This window comes from Haliotis asinina, chromosome 11 (assembly GCF_037392515.1).
Source record: "Haliotis asinina isolate JCU_RB_2024 chromosome 11, JCU_Hal_asi_v2, whole genome shotgun sequence".
NCBI classification, from domain to species: Eukaryota; Metazoa; Mollusca; class Gastropoda; order Lepetellida; family Haliotidae; genus Haliotis; species Haliotis asinina.
In genome coordinates, this window is record NC_090290.1 from 29905812 (window position 1) to 29928280 (window position 22469).

Here is a 22469-nt window from a genome sequence, read left to right on the forward strand (position 1 = left end):
GTTTGGACCCTCTGGCGCTCCATCAGGAACCCTCCTCTATCATTTGAGCTGGTTTTAAAACCTGTAGCTCCGATTCACCTTTTTACCTTTTTCCAAACCATGATGTATCCACTATTACCCTTTGACCTGATTACCCTTCCTGGGGTGCCAAAGTTGACTTTCACGAAACAGTGTTTCGACCCTCTAGCACTCCAACAGGAACACTCCTCTATCATTTGAGGTGGTTTTAAAACCTGTAGCTCCGATTCACATTTTTACCTATTTCCAAACCATGATGTATCCCCTTATACCCTTTGACGGGCTTACCCTTCAAGGGGTGCCAAAGTTGACCTTCACAAAACTGTGTTTGTACACTCTAGCACTCCATCAGGAACCCTCCTCTATTATTTGATCTAGTTTTAAGAACTGTACCTCCGATTTACAGTTTTACCTATTTCCAAACCATGATGTATCCCCCATGACCCTTTCACGTGATTACCCTCCCTCGGGTGCCAAAGTTGACTTTCACGAAGATGTGTGTTGACCGTCTAGCACTTCATCAGGAACCCTCCTCTATCATTTGAGCTGGTTTTGAGCACTGTAGCTCCGATTCACATTTTTACCTATTTCCAAACCATGATGTATCCCCCATGACCCTTTCGCGGGATTACCCTTTCTAGGGTGCCAAAGTTGACTTTCACAAAACTGTGTTTCGACCCTCTAGCACTCCAACATTAACACTCCTCTATCATTGGAGGTGGTTTTAAAACCTGTAGCTCCGATTCAAAATTTTACCTATTTCCAAACCATGATGTATCCCCTATGACCCTTTCACGGGATTACCATTCCTGGGGTGCTAAATGTGACTTTCACGAAACTGTGTTTGGACGCTCTAGCACTCCATCAGGAACCCTCCTCTATCATTTGAGCTGGTTTTGAGAGCTGTAGCTCCGATTCACATTTGTACCTATTTCCAAACCATGATGTATCCCCTATGACCCTTTCAAGGGAAAAACCTTCCTCGGATGCCAAAGTTGAACTTCACAAAACTGTATTTGTACACTCTACCACTCCATGAGGAACCCTCCTCTATTATTTGAGCTGGTTTTTAGAACTGTAGCTCCGAGTCACATTTGTACCTATTTCCAAACCATGATGTATCCCCTATTTCCCTCTCACGGGATTACCCTTCTTGGGGTGCCAAAGTTGACTTTCACGAAACTGTGTTTTAAACCTCTAGCACTCCACCAGGAACCCTCCTCTATCATTGGAGGTGGTGTTTTTAGAGCTGTGGCTCCGATTCACATTTTTACCTATTTCCAAACCTTGATGTATCCACTATTACCCTTTCAAGGGATAACCCTCCCTGGGGTGCCAAAGTTGACTTTCACAAAACTGTGTTTTGACCCTCTAGCACTCCATCAGGAACCCTCCTCTATCATTTGAGCTGGTTTATAGAAATGTAGCTCCGAGTCACATTTGTACCTATTTCCAAACCATGATGTATCCCCTATTTCCCTCTCACGGGATTACCCTTCTTGGGGTGCCAAAGTTGACTTTCACGAAACTGTGTTTTAAACCTCTAGCACTCCACCAGGAGCCCTCCTCTATCATTGGAGGTGGTGTTTTTAGAGCTGTGGCTCCGATTCACATTTTTACCTATTTCCAAACCATGATGTATCCACTATTACCCTTTCAAGGGATAACCCTCCCTAGGGTGCCAAAGTTGACTTTGACGAATTTGTGTTTGGAACCTCTAACACTCCATCAGGAACCCTCCTCTATCATTTGAGCTGGTTTTAAAACCTGTAGCTCCGATTCACCTTTTTACCTTTTTCCAAACCATGATATATCCACTATTACCCTTTCACGTGATTACCCTTCCTGGGGTGCCAAAGTTGACCTTCACGAAACAGTGTTTGGACTCTCTAGCACTAAAACAGGAACACTCCCCTATCATTTGAGGTGGTTTTAAAACCTGTAGCTCCGATTCACATTTTTGCCTATTTCCAAACCATGATGTATCCCCTATTACCCTTTCACGGGATTACCCTTCATTTGGTGCCAAAGTTGACCTTCACAAAACTGTGTTTGTACACTACAGCACTCCATCAGGAACCCTCCTCTATTATTTGAGCTGGTTTTGAGAACTGCACCTCCGATTCACAGTTTTACCTATTTCCAAACCATGATGTATCCCCCATGACCCTTTCACGTGATTACCCTCCCTCGAGTGCCAAAGTTGACTTTCACGAAGCTGTGTGTTGACCGTCTAGCACTCCATCAGGAACCCTCCTCTATCATTTGAGCTGGTTTTGAGAGCTGTAGCTCCGAATCACCTTTTCACCTATTTCCAAACCATGATGTTTCCACTATTACACTCTCACGGGACTACCCTTCCTGGGGTGCCAAAGTTGACTTTGACAAATTTGTGTTTGGACCCTCTAGCGCTCCATCAGGAACCCTCCTCTATCATTGGAGGTGGTTTTAAAACCTGTTGCTCCGATTCAAAATTTTACCTATTTCCAAACGATGATGTATCCCCTATGACCCTTTCACGGGATTACCATTCCTGGGGTGCCAAAGTTGACCTTCACAAAACTGTGTTTGTACACTCTAGCACTCCATCAGGAACCCTCCTCTATTATTTGATCTAGTTTTAAGAACTGTACCTCCGATTTACAGTTTTACCTATTTCCAAACCATGATGTATCCCCCATGACCCTTTCACGTGATTACCCTCCCTCGGGTGCCAAAGTTGACTTTCACGAAGATGTGTGTTGACCGTCTAGCACTTCATCAGGAACCCTCCTCTATCATTTGAGCTGGTTTTGAGCACTGTAGCTCCGATTCACATTTTTACCTATTTCCAAACCATGATGTATCCCCCATGACCCTTTCGCGGGATTACCCTTTCTAGGGTGCCAAAGTTGACTTTCACAAAACTGTGTTTGGACCCTCTAGCACTCCATCAGGAACCCTCCTCTATCATTGGAGGTGGTTTTAAAACCTGTTGCTCCGATTCAAAATTTTACCTATTTCCAAACGATGATGTATCCCCTATGACCCTTTCACGGGATTACCATTCCTGGGGTGCTAAATGTGACTTTCACGAAACTGTGTTTGGACGCTCTAGCACTCCATCAGGAACCCTCCTCTATCATTTGAGCTGGTTTTGAGAGCTGTAGCTCCGATTCACATTTGTACCTATTTCCAAACAATGATGTATCCCCTATGACCCTTTCAAGGGAAAAACCTTCCTCGGATGCCAAAGTTGAACTTCACAAAACTGTATTTGTACACTCTAGCACTCCATGAGGAACCCTCCTCTATTATTTGAGCTGGTTTTAAGAACTGTAGCTCCGAGTCACATTTGTACCTATTTCCAAACCATGATGTATCCCCTATTTCCCTCTCACGGGATTACCCTTCCTCGGATGCCAAAGTTGACTTTCACGAATCTGTGTTTGGACCCTCTAGCACTCCACCAGGAACACTCCTCTATCATTTGAGCTGGTTTTCAGAGCTGTAGCTCCGATTCACATTTTTACCTATTTCCAAACCATGATGTATCCACTATTATCCTTTGACCTGATTACCCTCCCTGGGGTGCCAAAGTTGACGTTCACGAAACTGTGTTTGGACCCTCTAACACTCCATCAGGAACCCTCCTCTATCATTTGAGCTGGTTTATAGAAATGTAGCTCCGAGTCACATTTTTACCTATTTCCAAACCATGATGTATCCCCCATGACCCTTTCGCGGGACTACCCTTCCTAGGGTGCCAAAGTTGACTTTCACAAAACTGTGTTTGGACCCTCTAGCACTCCATCAGGAACCCTCCTCTATCATTGGAGGTGGTTTTAAAACCTGTAGCTCCGATTCAAAATTTTACCTATTTCCAAACCATGATGTATCCCCTATGACCCTTTCACGGGATTACCATTCCTGGGGTGCTAAATGTGACTTTCACGAAACTGTGTTTGGACCCTCTAGCACTCCATCAGGAACCCTCCTCTATCATTTGAGCTGGTTTTGAGAGCTGTAGCTCCGATTCACATTTGTACCTATTTCCAAACCATGATGTATCCCCTATGACCCTTTCAAGGGAAAAACCTTCCTCGGATGCCAAAGTTGAACTTCACAAAACTGTATTTGTACACTCTAGCACTCCATGAGGAACCCTCCTCTATTATTTGAGCTGGTTTTTAGAACTGTAGCTCCGAGTCACATTTGTACCTATTTCCAAACCATGATGTATCCCCTATTTCCCTCTCACGGGATTACCCTTCCTCGGATGCCAAAGTTGACTTTCACGAAACTGTGTTTGGACCCTCTAGCACTCCATCAGGAACACTCCTCTATCATTTGAGGTGGTTTTGAGAGCTGTAGCTCCGATTCACATTTTTACCTATTTCCAAACCATGATGTATCCACTATTACCCTTTGACCTGATTACCCTCCCTGGGGTGACAAAGTTGACGTTCACGAAACTGTGTTTTGACCCTCTAACACTCCATCAGGAACCCTCCTCTATCATTTGAGCTGGTTTATAGAAATGTAGCTCCGAGTCACATTTGTACCTATTTCCAAACCATGATGTATCCCCTATTTCCCTCTCACGGGATTACCCTTCTTGGGGTGCCAAAGTTGACTTTCACAAAACTGTGTTTTGACCCTCTAGCACTCCATCAGGAACCCTCCTCTATCATTTGAGCTGGTTTTAAAAGCTGTAGCTCCGATTCCCCTTTTTACCTATTTCCCAACCATGATGTATCCCCTATGACCCTTTCAAGGGATTACCCTTCCTCAGGTGCTAAATTTGACTTTCACGAAACTGTGTTTGGACCCTCTAGCACTCCATCAGGAACCCTCCTCTATCATTTGAGCTGGTTTTGAGAGCTGTAGCTCCGATTCACATTTTTACCTATTTCCAAACCATGGTGTATCCCCTATGACCCTTTCACGGGATTACCCTTCCTTGGGTGCCAAAGTTGACTTTCACCAAACAGTGTTTGGACTCTCTAGCACTCCAACAGGAACACTCCTCTATCATTTGAGCTGGTTTTAAAACCTGTAGCTCCGATTCACATTTTTACCTATTTCCAAACCATGATGTATCCACTATTTCCCTTTCACGTTATTACCCTTCAAGGGGTGCCAAAGTTGACCTTCACAAAACTGTGTTTGTACACTCTAGCACTCCATCAGGAACCCTCCTCTATCATTTGAACTGGTTTTGAGAACTGTACCTCCGATTCACATTTTTACCTATTTCCAAACCATGATGTATCCCCTATTTCCCTTTCACGGAATTACCCTTCCTGGGGTGCCAAAGTTGACCTTCACGAAGCTGTTTGTTAAATCTCTAGCACTCCATCTGGACAGTCCTCTATCATTTGAGCTGGTTTTAAAACCTGTAGCTCCGTTTCACCTTTTTACCTTTTTCCAAACCATGATGTATCCACTATTACCCTTTCACGGGATTACCCTTCCTGGGGTGCCAAAGTTGACTTTCACGAAACAGTGTTTGTACACTCTAGCACTCCATCAGGAACCCTCCTCTATTATTTGATCTGGTTTTAAGAACTGTACCTCCGATTCACAGTTTTACCTATTTCCAAACCATGATGTATCCCCCATGACCCTTTCATGCTATTACCTTTCCTGGGGTGCCAAAGTTGACTTTCAGGAAGCTGTTTGTTCACCGTCTAGCACTCCATCAGGAACCCTCCTCTATCATTTGAGCTGGTTTTGTGAGCTGTAGCTCCGATTCCCCTTTTTACCTTTTTCCCAACCATGATGTATCCCCTATGACTCTTTCACGGGACTACCCTTCCTGGGGTGCCAAAGTTGACTTTCACGAAACAGTGTTTGTACACTCTAGCAGTCCATCAGGAACCCTCCTCTATCATTTGAGCTGGTTTTGAGATCTGTACCTCCTATTCACATTTTTACCTATTTCCAAACCATGATGTATCCACTATTATACTCTCACGGGATTACCCTTCCTGGGGTGCCAAAGTTGACTTTGACGAATTTGTGTTTGGAACCTCTAACACTCCATCAGGAACCCTCCTCTATCATTTGAGCTGGTTTTAAAACCTGTAGCTCCGATTCACCTTTTTACCTTTTTCCAAACCATGATATAGCCACTATTACCCTTTCACGTGATTACCCTTCCTGGGGTGCCAAAGTTGACCTTCACGAAACAGTGTTTGGACTCTCTAGCACTCCAACAGGAACACTCCCCTATCATTTGAGGTGGTTTTAAAACCTGTAGCTCCGATTCACATTTTTACCTATTTCCAAACCATGATGTATCCCCTATTACCCTTTCACGGGATTACCCTTCATTTGGTGCCAAAGTTGACCTTCACAAAACTGTGTTTGTACACTATAGCACTCCATCAGGAACCCTCCTCTATTATTTGATCTAGTTTTAAGAACTGTACCTCCGATTTACAGTTTTACCTATTTCCAAACCATGATGTATCCCCCACGACCCTTTCACGTGATTACCCTCCCTCGGGTGCCAAAGTTGACTTTCACGAAGATGTGTGTTGACCGTCTAGCACTTCATCAGGAACCCTCCTCTATCATTTGAGCTGGTTTTGAGCACTGTAGCTCCGATTCACATTTTTACCTATTTCCAAACCATGATGTATCCCCCATGACCCTTTCGCGGGATTACCCTTCCTAGGGTGCCAAAGTTGACTTTCACAAAACTGTGTTTGGACCCTCTAGCACTCCATCAGGAACCCTCCTCTATCATTGGAGGTGGTTTTAAAACCTGTAGCTCCGATTCAAAATTTTACCTATTTCCAAACCATGATGTATCCCCTATGACCCTTTCACGGGATTACCATTCCTGGGGTGCTAAATGTGACTTTCACGAAACTGTGTTTGGACCCTCTAGCACTCCATCAGGAACCCTCCTCTATCATTTGAGCTGGTTTTGAGAGCTGTAGCTCCGATTCACATTTGTACCTATTTCCAAACCATGATGTATCCCCTATGACCCTTTCAAGGGAAAAACCTTCCTCGGATGCCAAAGTTGAACTTCACAAAACTGTATTTGTACACTCTAGCACTCCATGAGGAACCCTCCTCTATTATTTGAGCTGGTTTTTAGAACTGTAGCTCCGAGTCACATTTGTACCTATTTCCAAACCATGATGTATCCCCTATTTCCCTCTCACGGGATTACCCTTTCTCGGATGCCAAAGTTGACTTTCACGAAACTGTGTTTGGACCCTCTAGCACTCCATCAGGAACACTCCTCTATCATTTGAGCTGGTTTTGAGAGCTGTAGCTCCGATTCACATTTTTACCTATTTCCAAACCATGATGTATCCACTATTACCCTTTGACCTGATTACCCTCCCTGGGGTGACAAAGTTGACGTTCACGAAACTGTGTTTTGACCCTCTAACACTCCATCAGGAACCCTCCTCTATCATTTGAGCTGGTTTATAGAAATGTAGCTCCGAGTCACATTTGTACCTATTTCCAAACCATGATGTATCCCCTATTTCCCTCTCACGGGATTACCCTTCTTGGGGTGCCAAAGTTGACTTTCACAAAACTGTGTTTTGACCCTCTAGCACTCCATCAGGAACCCTCCTCTATCATTTGAGCTGGTTTTAAAAGCTGTAGCTCCGATTCCCCTTTTTACCTATTTCCCAACCATGATGTATCCCCTATGACCCTTTCAAGGGATTACCCTTCCTCAGGTGCTAAATTTGACTTTCACGAAACTGTGTTTGGACCCTCTAGCACTCCATCAGGAACCCTCCTCTATCATTTGAGCTGGTTTTGAGAGCTGTAGCTCCGATTCACATTTTTACCTATTTCCAAACCATGGTGTATCCCCTATGACCCCTTCACGGGATTACCCTTCCTAGGGTGCCAAAGTTGACTTTCACCAAACAGTGTTTGGACTCTCTAGCACTCCAACAGGAACACTCCTCTATCATTTGAGCTGGTTTTAAAACCTGTAGCTCCGATTCACATTTTTACCTATTTCCAAACCATGATGTATCCACTATTTCCCTTTCACGTTATTACCCTTCAAGGGGTGCCAAAGTTGACCTTCACAAAACTGTGTTTGTACACTCTAGCACTCCATCAGGAACCCTCCTCTATCATTTGAACTGGTTTTGAGAACTGTACCTCCGATTCACATTTTTACCTATTTCCAAACCATGATGTATCCCCTATTTCCCTTTCACGGAATTACCCTTCCTGGGGTGCCAAAGTTGACCTTCACGAAGCTGTTTGTTAAATCTCTAGCACTCCATCTGGACAGTCCTCTATCATTTGAGCTGGTTTTAAAACCTGTAGCTCCGTTTCACCTTTTTACCTTTTTCCAAACCATGATGTATCCACTATTACCCTTTCACGGGATTACCCTTCCTGGGGTGCCAAAGTTGACTTTCACGAAACAGTGTTTGTACACTCTAGCACTCCATCAGGAACCCTCCTCTATTATTTGATCTGGTTTTAAGAACTGTACCTCCGATTCACAGTTTTACCTATTTCCAAACCATGATGTATCCCCCATGACCCTTTCATGCTATTACTTTTCCTGGGGTGCCAAAGTTGACTTTCAGGAAGCTGTTTGTTCACCGTCTAGCACTCCATCAGGAACCCTCCTCTATCATTTGAGCTGGTTTTGTGAGCTGTAGCTCCGATTCCCCTTTTTACCTTTTTCCCAACCATGATGTATCCCCTATGACTCTTTCACGGGACTACCCTTCCTGGGGTGCCAAAGTTGACTTTCACGAAACAGTGTTTGTACACTCTAGCAGTCCATCAGGAACCCTCCTCTATCATTTGAGCTGGTTTTGAGATCTGTACCTCCTATTCACATTTTTACCTATTTCCAAACCATGATGTATCCACTATTATACTCTCACGGGATTACCCTTCCTGGGGTGCCAAAGTTGACTTTGACGAATTTGTGTTTGGAACCTCTAACACTCCATCAGGAACCCTCCTCTATCATTTGAGCTGGTTTTAAAACCTGTAGCTCCGATTCACCTTTTTACCTTTTTCCAAACCATGATATAGCCACTATTACCCTTTCACGTGATTACCCTTCCTGGGGTGCCAAAGTTGACCTTCACGAAACAGTGTTTGGACTCTCTAGCACTCCAACAGGAACACTCCCCTATCATTTGAGGTGGTTTTAAAACCTGTAGCTCCGATTCACATTTTTACCTATTTCCAAACCATGATGTATCCCCTATTACCCTTTCACGGGATTACCCTTCATTTGGTGCCAAAGTTGACCTTCACAAAACTGTGTTTGTACACTATAGCACTCCATCAGGAACCCTCCTCTATTATTTGATCTAGTTTTAAGAACTGTACCTCCGATTTACAGTTTTACCTATTTCCAAACCATGATGTATCCCCCACGACCCTTTCACGTGATTACCCTCCCTCGGGTGCCAAAGTTGACTTTCACGAAGATGTGTGTTGACCGTCTAGCACTTCATCAGGAACCCTCCTCTATCATTTGAGCTGGTTTTGAGCACTGTAGCTCCGATTCACATTTTTACCTATTTCCAAACCATGATGTATCCCCCATGACCCTTTCGCGGGATTACCCTTCCTAGGGTGCCAAAGTTGACTTTCACAAAACTGTGTTTGGACCCTCTAGCACTCCATCAGGAACCCTCCTCTATCATTGGAGGTGGTTTTAAAACCTGTAGCTCCGATTCAAAATTTTACCTATTTCCAAACCATGATGTATCCCCTATGACCCTTTCACGGGATTACCATTCCTGGGGTGCTAAATGTGACTTTCACGAAACTGTGTTTGGACCCTCTAGCACTCCATCAGGAACCCTCCTCTATCATTTGAGCTGGTTTTGAGAGCTGTAGCTCCGATTCACATTTGTACCTATTTCCAAACCATGATGTATCCCCTATGACCCTTTCAAGGGAAAAACCTTCCTCGGATGCCAAAGTTGAACTTCACAAAACTGTATTTGTACACTCTAGCACTCCATGAGGAACCCTCCTCTATTATTTGAGCTGGTTTTTAGAACTGTAGCTCCGAGTCACATTTGTACCTATTTCCAAACCATGATGTATCCCCTATTTCCCTCTCACGGGATTACCCTTTCTCGGATGCCAAAGTTGACTTTCACGAAACTGTGTTTGGACCCTCTAGCACTCCATCAGGAACACTCCTCTATCATTTGAGCTGGTTTTGAGAGCTGTAGCTCCGATTCACATTTTTACCTATTTCCAAACCATGATGTATCCACTATTACCCTTTGAACTGATTACCCTCCCTGGGGTGCCAAAGTTGACGTTCACGAAACTGTGTTTTGACCCTCTAACACTCCATCAGGAACCCTCCTCTATCATTTGAGCTGGTTTATAGAACAGTAGCTCCTATTTACATTTTTACCTATTTCCAAACCATGATGTATCCACTATGACCCTTTCAAGGGATAAACCTTCCTTTGGTGCCAAAGTTGAACTTCACGAAACTGTATTTGTACACTCTACCACTCCATGAGGAACCCTCCTCTATTATTTGAGCTGGTTTTTAGAACTGTAGCTCCGAGTCACATTTGTACGTATTTCGAAACCATGATGTATCCCCTATTTCCCTCTCAAGGGATTACCCTTCCTCGGGTGCCAAAGTTGACTTTCACGAAACTGTGTTTGGACCCTCTAGCACTCCAACAAGAACCCTCCTCTATCATTTGAGCTGGTTTTGAGAGCTGTAGGTCCGATTCACATTTTTACCTATTCCCCAAACATGATGTATCCCCTATGACCCTGTCACCGGATTACCCTTCCTGGGGTGCCAAACTTGACTTTCAGAAAAATGTGTGTTGACCCTCTAGCACTCCATCAGGAACTCTCCTCTATCATTTGAGCTGGTTTTTAGAACTGTAGCTCCGATTCCCCTTTTTACCTATTTCCAAACCATGATGTATCCACTATGACCCTTTCAAGGGATTACCCTCCCTGGGGTGCCAAAGCTGACTTTCACAAGAATGTGTGTTGACCCTCTAGCACTCCAACAGGAACCCTCCTCTATCATTTGAGCTCGTTTTGAGAGCTGTAGCTCCGATTCACATTTTTACCTATTTCCAAACCATGATGTATCCACTATGACCCTTTCACTTGATTAAAATTCCTGGGGTGCTAAATGTGACTTTCACGAAACTGTGTTTGGACCCTCTAGCACTCCATCAGGAACCCTCCTCTGACATTTGAGCTGGTTTTGAGAGCTGTAGCTCCGATTCACATTTTTACCTATTCCCCAAACATGATGTATCCACTATGACCCTGTCACCGGACTACACTTCCTGGGGTGCCAAAGTTGACATTAGGAAAAATGTGTGCTGACCCTCTAGCACTCCACCAGGAACCCCCTTCGATCATTTGAGCTGGTTTTGAGAGCTGTAGCTCCGATTCACATTTTCACCTTTTTCCAAACCATGATGTATCCACTATTATACTTTCACGGGATTACTCTTCCTCAGGTGCTAAATTTGACTTTCACGAAACTGTGTTTGGACCCTCTAGCACTCCATCAGGAACCCTCCTCTATCATTTGAGCTGGTTTTGAGAGCTGTTGCTCTGATTCACATTTCTACCTATTTCCAAACCATGATGTATCCACTATGACCCTTTCAAGGGATTACCCTTTATGGGGTGCCAAAGTTGACTTTCACGAAACTGTGTTTGGACCCTCTAGCACTCCATCAGGAACCCTCCTCTATCATTTGAGCTGGTTTTTAGAACTGCAGCTCTGATTCACATTTTTACCTATTTCCAAACCATGATGTATCCCCTATGACCCTTTCAAGGGATTACCCTTCCTGGGGTGCCAAAGTTGACTTTCACGAAACTGTGTTTTGACCCTCTGGCACTCCATCAGGAACCCTCCTCTATCATTTGAGCTGGTTTTGAAAGCTGTAGCTCCGATTCCCCTTTTTGCCTATTTCCCAACCATGATGTATCCACTATGACCCTTTGACCTGATCACCCTTCTTGGGGTGCCAAAGTTGACTTTCACGAAACTGTGTTTTGACCCTCTAACACTCCATCAGGAACCCTCCTCTATCATTTGAGCTCGTTTTGAGAGCTGTAGCTCCGATTCACATTTTTACCTATTTCCAAACCATGATGTATCCACTATGACCCTTTCACTTGATTAAAATTCCTGGGGTGCTAAATGTGACTTTCACGAAACTGTGTTTGGACCCTCTAGCACTCCATCAGGAACCCTCCTCTGACATTTGAGCTGGTTTTGAGAGCTGTAGCTCCGATTCACATTTTTACCTATTCCCCAAACATGATGTATCCACTATGACCCTGTCACCGGACTACCCTTCCTGGGGTGCCAAAGTTGACTTTCGGAAAAATGTGTGCTGACCCTCTAGCACTCCACCAGGAACCCCCTTCGATCATTTGAGCTGGTTTTGAGAGCTGTAGCTCCGATTCACATTTTCACCTTTTTCCAAACCATGATGTATCCACTATTATACTTTCACGGGATTACTCTTCCTCAGGTGCTAAATTTGACTTTCACGAAACTGTGTTTGGACCCTCTAGCACTCCATCAGGAACCCTCCTCTATCATTTGAGCTGGTTTTGAGAGCTGTTGCTCTGATTCACATTTCTACCTATTTCCAAACCATGATGTATCCACTATGACCCTTTCAAGGGAAAAACCTTCCTCGGATGCCAAAGTTGAACTTCACAAAACTGTATTTGTACACTCTAGCACTCCATGAGGAACCCTCCTCTATTATTTGAGCTGGTTTTTAGAACTGTAGCTCCGAGTCACATTTGTACCTATTTCCAAACCATGATGTATCCCCTATTTCCCTCTCACGGGATTACCCTTTCTCGGATGCCAAAGTTGACTTTCACGAAACTGTGTTTGGACCCTCTAGCACTCCATCAGGAACACTCCTCTATCATTTGAGCTGGTTTTGAGAGCTGTAGCTCCGATTCACATTTTTACCTATTTCCAAACCATGATGTATCCACTATTACCCTTTGAACTGATTACCCTCCCTGGGGTGCCAAAGTTGACGTTCACGAAACTGTGTTTTGACCCTCTAACACTCCATCAGGAACCCTCCTCTATCATTTGAGCTGGTTTATAGAACAGTAGCTCCTATTTACATTTTTACCTATTTCCAAACCATGATGTATCCACTATGACCCTTTCAAGGGATAAACCTTCCTTTGGTGCCAAAGTTGAACTTCACGAAACTGTATTTGTACACTCTACCACTCCATGAGGAACCCTCCTCTATTATTTGAGCTGGTTTTTAGAACTGTAGCTCCGAGTCACATTTGTACGTATTTCGAAACCATGATGTATCCCCTATTTCCCTCTCAAGGGATTACCCTTCCTCGGGTGCCAAAGTTGACTTTCACGAAACTGTGTTTGGACCCTCTAGCACTCCAACAAGAACCCTCCTCTATCATTTGAGCTGGTTTTGAGAGCTGTAGGTCCGATTCACATTTTTACCTATTCCCCAAACATGATGTATCCCCTATGACCCTGTCACCGGATTACCCTTCCTGGGGTGCCAAACTTGACTTTCAGAAAAATGTGTGTTGACCCTCTAGCACTCCATCAGGAACTCTCCTCTATCATTTGAGCTGGTTTTTAGAACTGTAGCTCCGATTCCCCTTTTTACCTATTTCCAAACCATGATGTATCCACTATGACCCTTTCAAGGGATTACCCTCCCTGGGGTGCCAAAGCTGACTTTCACAAGAATGTGTGTTGACCCTCTAGCACTCCAACAGGAACCCTCCTCTATCATTTGAGCTCGTTTTGAGAGCTGTAGCTCCGATTCACATTTTTACCTATTTCCAAACCATGATGTATCCACTATGACCCTTTCACTTGATTAAAATTCCTGGGGTGCTAAATGTGACTTTCACGAAACTGTGTTTGGACCCTCTAGCACTCCATCAGGAACCCTCCTCTGACATTTGAGCTGGTTTTGAGAGCTGTAGCTCCGATTCACATTTTTACCTATTCCCCAAACATGATGTATCCACTATGACCCTGTCACCGGACTACACTTCCTGGGGTGCCAAAGTTGACTTTAGGAAAAATGTGTGCTGACCCTCTAGCACTCCACCAGGAACCCCCTTCGATCATTTGAGCTGGTTTTGAGAGCTGTAGCTCCGATTCACATTTTCACCTTTTTCCAAACCATGATGTATCCACTATTATACTTTCACGGGATTACTCTTCCTCAGGTGCTAAATTTGACTTTCACGAAACTGTGTTTGGACCCTCTAGCACTCCATCAGGAACCCTCCTCTATCATTTGAGCTGGTTTTGAGAGCTGTTGCTCTGATTCACATTTCTACCTATTTCCAAACCATGATGTATCCACTATGACCCTTTCAAGGGATTACCCTTTATGGGGTGCCAAAGTTGACTTTCACGAAACTGTGTTTGGACCCTCTAGCACTCCATCAGGAACCCTCCTCTATCATTTGAGCTGGTTTTTAGAACTGCAGCTCTGATTCACATTTTTACCTATTTCCAAACCATGATGTATCCCCTATGACCCTTTCAAGGGATTACCCTTCCTGGGGTGCCAAAGTTGACTTTCACGAAACTGTGTTTTGACCCTCTGGCACTCCATCAGGAACCCTCCTCTATCATTTGAGCTGGTTTTGAAAGCTGTAGCTCCGATTCCCCTTTTTGCCTATTTCCCAACCATGATGTATCCACTATGACCCTTTGACCTGATCACCCTTCTTGGGGTGCCAAAGTTGACTTTCACGAAACTGTGTTTTGACCCTCTAACACTCCATCAGGAACCCTCCTCTATCATTTGAGCTCGTTTTGAGAGCTGTAGCTCCGATTCACATTTTTACCTATTTCCAAACCATGATGTATCCACTATGACCCTTTCACTTGATTAAAATTCCTGGGGTGCTAAATGTGACTTTCACGAAACTGTGTTTGGACCCTCTAGCACTCCATCAGGAACCCTCCTCTGACATTTGAGCTGGTTTTGAGAGCTGTAGCTCCGATTCACATTTTTACCTATTCCCCAAACATGATGTATCCACTATGACCCTGTCACCGGACTACCCTTCCTGGGGTGCCAAAGTTGACTTTCGGAAAAATGTGTGCTGACCCTCTAGCACTCCACCAGGAACCCCCTTCGATCATTTGAGCTGGTTTTGAGAGCTGTAGCTCCCATTCACATTTTCACCTTTTTCCAAACCATGATGTATCCACTATTATACTTTCACGGGATTACTCTTCCTCAGGTGCTAAATTTGACTTTCACGAAACTGTGTTTGGACCCTCTAGCACTCCATCAGGAACCCTCCTCTATCATTTGAGCTGGTTTTGAGAGCTGTTGCTCTGATTCACATTTTTACCTATTTCCAAACCATGATGTATCCACTATGACCCTTTCAAGGGATTACCCTTTATGGGGTGCCAAAGTTGACTTTCACGAAACTGTGTTTGGACCCTCTAGCACTCCATCAGGAACCCTCCTCTATCATTTGAGCTGGTTTTTAGAACTGCAGCTCTGATTCACATTTTTACCTATTTCCAAACCATGATGTATCCCCTATGACCCTTTCAAGGGATTACCCTTCCTGGGGTGCCAAAGTTGACTTTCACGAAACTGTGTTTTGACCCTCTGGCACTCCATCAGGAACCCTCCTCTATCATTTGAGCTGGTTTTGAAAGCTGTAGCTCCGATTCCCCTTTTTGCCTATTTCCCAACCATGATGTATCCACTATGACCCTTTGACCTGATCACCCTTCTTGGGGTGCCAAAGTTGACTTTCACGAAACTGTGTTTTGACCCTCTAACACTCCATCAGGAACCCTCCTCTATCATTTGAGCTCGTTTTGAGAGCTGTAGCTCCGATTCACATTTTTACCTATTTCCAAACCATGATGTATCCACTATGACCCTTTCACTTGATTAAAATTCCTGGGGTGCTAAATGTGACTTTCACGAAACTGTGTTTGGACCCTCTAGCACTCCATCAGGAACCCTCCTCTGACATTTGAGCTGGTTTTGAGAGCTGTAGCTCCGATTCACATTTTTACCTATTCCCCAAACATGATGTATCCACTATGACCCTGTCACCGGACTACCCTTCCTGGGGTGCCAAAGTTGACTTTCGGAAAAATGTGTGCTGACCCTCTAGCACTCCACCAGGAACCCCCTTCGATCATTTGAGCTGGTTTTGAGAGCTGTAGCTCCGATTCACATTTTCACCTTTTTCCAAACCATGATGTATCCACTATTATACTTTCACGGGATTACTCTTCCTCAGGTGCTAAATTTGACTTTCACGAAACTGTGTTTGGACCCTCTAGCACTCCATCAGGAACCCTCCTCTATCATTTGAGCTGGTTTTGAGAGCTGTTGCTCTGATTCACATTTTTACCTATTTCCAAACCATGATGTATCCACTATGACCCTTTCAAGGGATTACCCTTTATGGGGTGCCAAAGTTGACTTTCACGAAACTGTGTTTGGACCCTCTAGCACTCCATCAGGAACCCTCCTCTATCATTTGAGCTGGTTTTTAGAACTGCAGCTCTGATTCACATTTTTACCTATTTCCAAACCATGATGTATCCCCTATGACCCTTTCAAGGGATTACCCTTCCTGGGGTGCCAAAGTTGACTTTCACGAAACTGTGTTTTGACCCTCTGGCACTCCATCAGGAACCCTCCTCTATCATTTGAGCTGGTTTTGAAACCTGTAGCTCCGATTCCCCTTTTTGCCTATTTCCCAACCATGATGTATCCACTATGACCCTTTGACCTGATCACCCTCCCTGGGGTGCCAAAGTTGACTTTCACGAAACTGTGTTTTGAGCCTCTAACACTCCATCAGGAACCCTCCTCTATCATTTGAGCTGGTTTTTAGAACTGTGGCTCCGATTCACCTTTTTACCTATTTCCCAACCATGATGTATCCCCTATGACCCCTTCACGGGATTACCCTTCCTGGGGTGCCAAAGTTGACTTTCACAAAATTGTGTGTTGACCCTCTAGCACTCCATCAGGAACCCTCCTCTATCATTTGAGCTGGTTTTGAGAGCTGTAGCTCCGATTCACATTTTTACCTATTTCCAAACCATGATATATCCACTATTATGCTTTCACGGGATCACCCTTCCTGGGGTGCCAAAGTTGACTTTCACAAAACTGTGTTTGGACCCTCTAGCACTCCATCAGGAACCCTCCTCTATCATTTGAGCTGGTTTTGAGAACTGTAACTCCGATTCACATTTTTACCCATTTCCAAACCATGATGTATCCACTATTATACTTTCACGGGATTACCCTTCCTGGGGTGCCAAAGTTGACTTTCACGAAACTGTGTTTGGACCCTCTAGCACTTCGTCAGGAACCCTCCTCTATCATTTGAGCTGGTTTTTGAGAGCTGTACCACCGATTCACATTTTTACATATTTCCAAACCATGATTTATCCACTATTACCCTTTCACGGGATTACCCTTCCTGGGGTGCCAAAGTTGACTTTCACGAAACTGTGTTTGGACCTTCTAGCACTCCGTCAGGAACCCTCCTCTATCATTTGAGCTGGTTTTTAGAACTGTACCTCCGATTCACATTTTTACCTATTTCAAAACCATGATGTGTCCACTATTACCCTTTCACATGATTACCCTTGCTGGGGTGCCAAAGTTGACTTTCACAAAACTATGTTTGTACGCTCTAGCACTCCATCAGGAACCCTCCTCTATCATTTGAGCTGGTTTTGAGAGCTGTGCCTCCGATTCACATTTTTACCTATTTCCAAACCATGATGTATCCACTATTATACTTTCACGGGATTACCCTTGCTGGGGTGCCAAAGTTGACTTTCACAAAACTGTGTTTGTACACTCTAGCACTCCGTCAGGAACCCTCCTCTATCATTTGAGCTGGTTTTGAGAGCTGTGCCTCCGATTCACATTTTTACCTATTTCCAAAGCATGATGTATCCACTATTATACTTTCAAGGGATTACCCTCCCTGGATTGCCAAAGTTGACTTTCACGAAACTGTGTTTGGACCCTCTAGGACTCCATTAAGAACCCCCCTCTATCATTTGAGCTGGATTTTCGAACTGTAGCTCCGATTCATGTTTTCATATATTTTCCAAAGCATGATGTATCCACTTTTACCCTTTCACCTGATTTCCCTTCCTGGGGTGCCAAAGTTGACTTTCACGAAACTGTGTTTGGACCCTCTAGCACTCCATCAGGAACCCTCCTCTATCATTTGAGCTGGTTTTGAGAACTGTAGCTCCGATTCACATTTTGCCGATTTCCAAACCATGATGTATCCACTATTACCCTTTGACCTAATTACCCTCCCTGGGGTGCCAAACTTGACTTTCAGAAAAATGTGTGTTGACCCTCTGGCACTCCATGAGGAACCCTCCTCTATCATTTGAGCTGGTTTTTAGAACTGTAGCTCCCGTCTCATTTTTAACTATTTCCAAACCATGATGTATCCACTATTACCCTTTGACCTGCTTACCCTTCCTGGGGTGCCAAAGTTGACTTTCACGAAACTGTGTTTGGACCCTCTAGCACTCCATCAGGAACCCTCCTCTATCATTTAAGCTGGTTTTTAGAACTGTGGCTCCGATTCACCTTTTTTACTTATTTCCCAACCATGATGTATCCCCTGTGACCCTTTCACGGGATTACCCTTCTTGGGGTGCCAAAGTTGACTTTCACAAAATTGTGTCTTGACCCTCTAGCACTCCATCAGGAACCCTCCTCTATCATTTGAGCTGGTTTTGAGAGCTGTAGCTCCGATTCACATTTTTACCTATTTCCCAACCATGATGTATCCACTGTTGTACGTTCACGGGATTACCCTTCCTGAGGTGCTAAATTGGACTTTCACGAAACTGTGTTTGGACCCTCTAGCACTCCATCAGGAACCCTCCTCTATCATTTGAGCTGGTTTTAAAACCTGTACCTCCGATTCACAATTTTACCTATTTCCAAAGCATGATGTATCCACTATTACCCTTTGACCTGATTACCCTTCCTGGGGTGCCAAAGTTGACTTTCACGAAACTGTGTATTGACCATCTAGCACTCCACCAGGAACCCTCCTCTATCATTTGAGCTGGTTTTGAGAGCTCTAACGCCGATTCATATTTTACCTATTTCCAAACCATGATGTGTCCACTATCACCCTTTGACCTGAGTACCCTCCCTAGGGTGCCAAAGTTGACTTTCACGAAACTGTGTTTGGACCCTCTAGCACTCCATCAGGAACCCTCCTCTATCATTTGAGCTGTTTTTTAGAACTGTGGCTTCGATTCACCTTTTTACCTATTTCCAAACCATGATGTATCCCCTGTGACCCTTTCACGGGATTACCCTTCCTGGGGTGGCAAAGTTGACTTTCACAAAATTGTGTGTTGACCCACTAGCACTCCATCAGGAACCCTCCTCTATCATTTGAGCTGGTTTTGAGAGCTGTAGCTCCGATTCACATTTTTACCTATTTCCAAACCATGATGTATCCACTATTATACCTTCACGCGATTACCCTCCCTGGGGTGCCAAATTTGACGTTCACAAAACTCTGTTTGGACCCTCTAGCACTCCATCAGGAACCCTCCTCTATCTTTTGAGCTGGTTTTGAGAGCTGTAGCTCCGATTCACATTTTTACCTATTTCCAAACCATGATGTATCCACTATTATACTTTCATGGGATCATACTTCCTGGGGTGCCAAAGTTGACTTTCACAAAAAAGTGTGTTGACCCTCTAGGAGTCCACCTGGAACCCGCCTCTATCATTTGAGCTGGTTTTGAGAGCTGTAGCTCTGATTCACATTTTTACCTTTTTCCAAACCATGATGTATCCACTATCATACTTTCACGGGATTACCCTTCCTGAAGTGCTAAATTTGACTTTCACGAAACTGTGTTTGGACCCTCTAGCACTCCATCAGGAACCCTCCTCTATCATTTGAGCTGGTTTTTAGAACTGTGGCTCCGATTCACCTTTTTACCTATTTCCCAAACATGATGTATCCCCTATGACCCTTTCACGGGAATACCCGTCATCGGGTGCCAAAGTTGACTTTCACGAAACTGTGTTTGGACCCTCTAGCACTCCATCAGGAACCCTCCTCTATCATTTGAGCTGGTTTTTAGAACTGTGGCTCCGATTCACCTTTTTACCTATTTCCCAACCATGATGTATCCCCTATGACCCTTTCACGGGATTACCCTTCCTGGGGTGCCAAAGTTGACTTTCAGAAAAATGTGTGTTGACCCTCTAGCACTCCACCAGGAACCGTCCTCTATCATTTGAGCTGGTTTTGAGAGCTGTAGCTCCGATTCACATTTTTACCTACTTCCAAACCATGATCTATCTACTATTACACTTTAACGCGATAACCCTCAATGGGATGCCAAAGTTGACTTTCACGAAAATGTGTCTGGACCCTCTAGCACTCCATCAGGAACCCTCCTCTATCATTTGATCTAGTTTTAAAACCTGTTGCTCCGATTCACATTTTTACCTATTTCTAAAGCATGATGTATCCACTGTTACCCTTTGACCTGATTACCCTTCCTGGGGTGCAAAAGTTGACTTTCACGAAACTGTGTGTTGACCATCTAGCACTCCACCAGGAACCCTCCTCTATCATTTGAGCTGGTTTTGAGAGCTCTAACGCCGATTCACGTTTTACCTATTTCCAAACCATGATGTATCCACTATTACCCTTTGACCTAAGTACCCTCCCTGGGGTGCCAAAGTTGACTTTCACAAAATTGTGTGTTGACCCTCTAGCACTCCATCAGGAACCCTCCTCGATCATTTGAGCTGGTTTTGAGAGCTGTAGCTCCGATTCACATTTTTACCTATTTCCAAACCATGATGTATCCACTATTATACCTTCACGCGATTACCCTCCCTGGGGTGCCAAAGTAGACTTTCACAAAACTGTGTTTGTACACTCTAGCACTCCGTCAGGAACCCTCCTCTATCATTTGAGCTGGTTTTGAGAGCTGTGCCTCCGATTCACATTTTTACCTATTTCCAAAGCATGATGTATTCACTATCATACTTTCACGGGATTACCCTTCCTGGGGTGCCAAAGTTGACTTTCACGAAACTGTGTTTGGACCCTCTAGCACTCCGTCAGGAACCCTCCTCTGTCACTTGAGCTGGTTTTAAAACATGTAGCCCCTATTCACCTTTTTACCTATTTCAAAACCATGATGTATCCACTATTACCCTTTCACGGGATTACCCTTGTATGGGTGCCAAAGTTGACTTTCACAAAACTGTGTTTGTACTCTCTAGCACTCCGTCAGGAACCCTCCTCTATCATTTGAGCTGGTTTTGAGAGCTGTGCCTCCGATTCACATTTTTACCTATTTCCAAAGCATGATGTATTCACTATCATACTTTCACGGGATTACCCTTGCTGGGGTGCCAAAGTTGACTTTCACAAAACCCTGTTTGTACACTCTAGCACTCCGTCAGGGACCCTCCTCTATCATTTGAGCTGGTTTTGAGAACTGTGCCTCCGATTCACATTTTTACCTATTACCAAAGCATGATGTATCCACTATTATACTTTCACGGGATTACCCTCAATGGGTTGCCAAAGTTGACTTTCACGAAACTGTGTCTGGACCCTCTAGCACTCCATTAAGAACCCCCCTCTATCATTTGAGCTGGATTTTCGAACTGTAGCTCCGATTCACCTTTTTACCTATTTCCCAACCATGATGTATCCCCTATGACCCTTTCACGGGATTACCCTTCCTGGGGTGCCAAAGTTGACTTTCAGAAAAATGTGTGTTGAGCCTCTAGCACTCCACCAGGAACCGTCCTCTATCATTTGAGCTGGTTTTGAGAGCTGTAGCTCCGATTCACATTTTTACCTACTTCCAAACCATGATCTATCTACTATTACACTTTAACGCGATAACCCTCAGTGGGATGCCAAAGTTGACTTTCACGAAAATGTGTCTGGACCCTCTAGCACTCCATCAGGAACCCTCCTCTATCATTTGATCTGGTTTTAAAACCTGTTGCTCCGATTCACATTTTTACCTATTTCTAAAGCATGATGTATCCACTGTTACCCTTTGACCTGATTACCCTTCCTGGGGTGCAAAAGTTGACTTTCACGAAACTGTGTGTTGACCATCTAGCACTCCACCAGGAACCCTCCTCTATCATTTGAGCTGGTTTTGAGAGCTCTAACGCCGATTCACGTTTTACCTATTTCCAAACCATGATGTATCCACTATTACCCTTTGACCTAAGTACCCTCCCTGGGGTGCCAAAGTTGACTTTCACAAAATTTTGTGTTGACCCTCTAGCACTCCATCAGGAACCCTCCTCGATCATTTGAGCTGGTTTTGAGAGCTGTAGCTCCGATTCACATTTTTACCTATTTCCAAACCATGATGTATC